At 41.5% G+C, this 4,878-nt stretch overlaps 1 pseudogene; it reads right to left on the bottom strand.

Moving 5' to 3' along the window:
- Positions 1-1,377: 1,377 nt before the first annotated feature.
- On the bottom strand, positions 1,378-2,577 carry LOC133232310 (large ribosomal subunit protein uL11-like; annotated as a pseudogene).
- Positions 2,578-4,878: the final 2,301 nt, after the last annotated feature.

The following is a 4,878-nucleotide window of genomic DNA, read 5'->3' as shown; positions in this document are numbered from 1 at the left end:
GTGGATTCTTAACCACTGGACTCTTAGGAAAGTCCCCTGACTTGATTTCTTGAATTATCCCTTTGATGATTGCTTTCCCTCCACTTTTCATCATCTGCTCTATTTCTCTGTAACTCCTAAGATGAATGTTAACCCTTGTGGGTTATTTCCAGTTTTAAAAAACCTTTCATGCCCATTTTCCAGCTTTTTTTTTTTTTTCCCTTTGGACACATTGTGCAGCTTGTAGGATCTTAGTTCCCCAACAAGGGATCAAACTCGGGCCCTTGGTAGTGAAAGTGTCCTAACTACTGGACTGCCAGGGAATTCCCCAGCTTTTTTGTCTTTATTTAATATAAGGATAAGTCCTTTACAATACTGTGTTTCTGCCATACATCAATATGAATCAGCCACAGGTATATGTATGTCCCTTCCCTCTTGAACTTCCCTCCCACCCCATCCCACTCCTCTAGGTTGTCACCGAGCACTGGTTTGAGCTCCCGGAGTCATCCAATGCCCACTAGCTATCTACTTTACATATCATATGTTTACAATGATATGTTTACATGTTACAATCATATGTTTACAATGCATATGTTCCCATGCTACTCTCCCCATTCGTCCCAGCCTCTTCTTCCCCACGTCTACAGCTCTGTTCTCCATGTCTCCACTGCTGCCCTGCAAAAGGTTTACCAGTACTATCTTTCTAGATTCCATATATAATATGTTAATATATGATGTTTTTCTCTGACTTACTGCACTTTGTATAATAGGCTCTAGGTTTGTCCACTTCATCAGAACCAACTCAAATGCATTCCTTTTTTAGCTAAGTAATATTTCCTTGTGTATATGTACCACAACTTCTTTATCCATTCATCTGTCAAAGGACATCTAGATTGCTTTTATGTCTTCAGTTCAGTTCAGTCACTCAGTCATACATGGAACAACAGACGGGTTCTAAATTGGGAAAGAAGTGCATCAAGGCTGTATATTGTCACCCTGCTCATTTCACTTATTTATTTCATGTCCTAGCTATTGTAAATAGTACTGCAATGAACACCAGGCACGTATGTCTTTTTCACTTGTGGTTTCCTCAGGGTATATGCCCAGTAGAGGGATTGCTGGATCATATACTTTTACTGCTAGTTTTTTGCTTTTTTTTTTTTTACAGAATCTCCATATTATTCTCTGTGAAAGTGAAATCACTCAGTCGTGTCTGACTCTTTGCAACCCCATGGACTGTAGCCTACCAGTCTCCTCAGTCTATGGAATTTTCCAGGCAAGAATACAGGACTGGGTTGCTGTTTCCTTCTCCAGGGGATCTTCCTGACCCAGGGATCGAACCCAGGTCTCCCGCATTGCAGGAAGACGCTTTACTATCCGAGTTTGCATTCCCACCAATAGTGCAAAAGGGTCCCTCTTCTCCACAGTCTCCAGCATTTATTGTTTGTAGACTTTTTTTTTGGTTGTCAAATAATCCTTTATTTTTCTTTTTCCTTTGCCGTTCTTAACTAGCTGGGCACTCCACCGCACCACTATTGATGTTATCTATGATGTCATGAGGTGGCGGCCAGCAACACTGCAGTCCATAGACTGGGCAGTCCCCAGGATCTCTTTAATGGTTCCAGAAAGTTCTCTAGCTAGAGACTGATGCCGCATATGCTGGGCAATGTTGATGATATCATCAAAAGTGATGTTTCCACTGTGCTTAATGTTTTTCTGCTTCCTTCTGTCTCTTGGTGGTTCCTTGAGGGCTTTGATGATCAGGGCAGAAACAGAAGGTACCGCCTCAATCTGGGCCTGTCTGAATGGTCAGTTTCACTGTAATCCTCAGACCCTTCCAATCACCAGTTGCCTTGGTGATGTCATCACCGACCTTTTTTGGAGACAGGCCCAGGGGACCCATCTTGGGGGCACCGACTTCCCCACCAGTGCACTTCAGGTATACAGCTTTGATCTCGTTGGGGTCGCACTTAAATAACATGGTGGAGGCAGCTGGTGTCGGATGAATCCGGATCCGGGAGGACCAAAGAAATTTGCACCTTTGCCTCCTCTGAGCCAAAAGCCGAAAGTTATTGTTTGTAGGTTTTTTGATCATGGCCATTATCACCAATGTGACATGATACCTAATTATAGTTTTAATTTGCATTTCTCTAATGATGTTGAGCATCTTTTCATGTGTTTATTAGCCATCTGTATGTCTTTGGAGAAATGTCTGTTTAGGTCTTCTATCCACTTTTTGATTGGGTTATTTGTTTTTCTGGTATTGAGTTGCATGACCTGCTTATATATTTTGGAGATTAATCCTTTGTCAGTTGTTTCACCCAGTTTTTTTTTTTAAAGGATATCTTCTCAATTTTATCTTTTAACCCTTTGTGGGTTTGGGGTGTTTTTTTTTTAGTATTTATTAGCCCCAGGTCTTAGTTGCAGCAGGTGGGATCTCAACTATTGCATGTGGGATCTAGTTCCCTGACTAGAAGTTGAACCTGGGCCCCCTACACTGGGAGCACAGTCTTAGCCATTGGACCACCATGAAAGTCCTGTAACTCCTTGATTGCAGTTATTGGTTATCAAATTTTTAAGGTGTTTTATTCCCTAATTTTTTTCCTAATTTTTTAATACCCATGTTTTTATTTCATGGATGTAACAACATCTCCATATCTGAGAACATTTATCATCTTTTAAGTTATATTTTGTTTTGTTCTGGTCTCTGTGCTGTTTCTATATTCTCCAAGTTCCTTTGTTCTTATTTGTTTGGTCTTTGTCTTTCATGTTAGAGACTTTCTTCAACTATCTGGTGATCCTTGACATCCATTCCCATTTTCATCTGAGGCACTAAAACTTTCTGGACACTGTGTTCATGAGACAGGGCTTCTCAGTTGCTGGACCTTACTGCAGTGAGCTGACTTTCACTTTGGACTCTCAGCTCTTACAGTGGCTGAACAGTGGTTCCCCAAAAGACATATCCACATCCTAATCCCCATAATCTGTGAATGTGACTTCATTTGGAAAAAAAGAGTCTTTGCAATTAAGGATTTTAAGACCACCTTGGATACTCTGGGTGGGCCCTAAACCCAGTAACAAGTGTCTATAGGAGACACCCAGAAGAGAGAGAGAGGACAAAGTTAGGCAAAGATGGAGGCAGACTGGAGTGATGCTGCCGCCACCCAAGGAATGCCTAGAGCCACCAAAATCTGGAAGAGGCAACGAAAGAAACGCTCCCTAGAGCCTCTGGAGGGAACATGACCCTGGCACGTTTTCAGACTTCATTGATTTTGGACTTCTGACTTCCAGAACTGAGAGAGAATAAATTTCTTTGGTTTTAAGCTACCAAGATTTTGTTATAGCACCCTTAGGAGACTAAAGCACAAGTTGGAATCAAGATTTCTGGGAGAAAATTATCAGTAACCTCAGATATGCAGATGACACCAGCCTAAAGGCAGAAAGTGAAGAGGAATTAGAGAGCCTCCTAATGAAGGTGAAACAGGAGTGAAAAAGCTGGCTTAAAACTCAACATTCAAAAAACTAAGATCATGGCATCTAGTTCCATCACTTCATGGCAAATAGATGGGGAAACAATAGGAACAGTGACAGACTTTATTTTCTTGGGTTCCAAAATCACTGTGGATGGTGACTGCAGTCATGAAATTAAAAGATGCATGCTCCTTGGAAGGAAAGCAGTGACAAACCTAGACAGTGTATTAACAAGGAGAGACATTACTTTGCCTACAAAGGCCGTATAGTCAGAGCTATGATTTTTCCTGTAGCCATGTATGGATGTGAGAGCTAGAAGGTTGAGCACTGAAGATTGAAGGCAGAAGGAGAAGGGGACGACAGAGGATGAGGTGGTTGGATGGTATCACTGACTCAATGGACATGAGTTTGAGCAAACTCCAGGAGATGGTGGACAGGGAAGCCTGGAGTGCTGCAGTCCACTGGATCAGAGAGTCAGACATGACTGAGTGACTGAACAACAGGAGACTAATACAATATCTGCAGGTATTTCTTCATGAGATGATCAGTTTTCCCAAAGGATCCAATATACTGACTGAAGAGTATTAATCTGGTTAGGAGAATCTTAGGGCCAAGTGTGGCAAAGGGGCCAGGTTTCACTATACACTATGCAGTTGTGTATTTCACCTGTGCTTAGCATCCCTGAGTTCAGATAATACACCTTTCAAGGTGTATTAATCATGGTTTTATATTTTTTCTGTATTTACTGATGCTTTGACATCTTGGGGCCTTTCCAGCCTAGGACTGCCCCTCTGAATGCTAACCAATTCTCAGATAGTAAGTCATTCTGCCAATCCAAAACCCTTACTCCAAACCACCTAATTCATCAAGCTCACAATTAAAGTCACTATTCCTTTGTTCTAGTCACCCCAGGGCCAGATACCAGACAACTAAAGCCAGTTCCTATGCCCTAAGGTCCACTGCAATCATTAAACTAGCCAATCCTAAGCCTGTGTTACCCTGTCTCACCTGCTGTTTCTTGCGGAAACCACAACAAAATTTCTGGCCAAGTTCTATATCCATATAATGGAAGACAATAGAAAGGAATGAACTGTTGCTATGTGCCACAATGCTGATGAATCCCCAAAATAAGAAAAAAGTTGAGCAAAAGAAGGTAGGCACAGGAGTACGTGCTGCATGATTTCATTTAAAGAAATCTATAAAAATGCAAAAGATGCCAGAAAGCAGACTGTGGTTGAATATGGGAGAGTTGACTGCAAAGAGGCACAATTTAGAACCAGGTAAACTGGTTCTAAAAAAAAATGTTAAAGCCCTGATTTGTGGCACTCTACCAATTTCTGTGGTGTAAATATTCCCATCATGGCCACTTTTGAGCTACTAATGTGATATCATTAGTAGCTCAAAAGTGGAACTCAAAAGCCTTTTGAT

Source organism: Bos javanicus, chromosome 19 (genome assembly GCF_032452875.1).
Source record: "Bos javanicus breed banteng chromosome 19, ARS-OSU_banteng_1.0, whole genome shotgun sequence".
Taxonomy (NCBI): domain Eukaryota; kingdom Metazoa; phylum Chordata; class Mammalia; order Artiodactyla; family Bovidae; genus Bos; species Bos javanicus.
The sequence above is the reverse complement of the archived record's forward strand: the minus strand, read 5'-3'. Positions and strand labels throughout refer to the sequence as shown.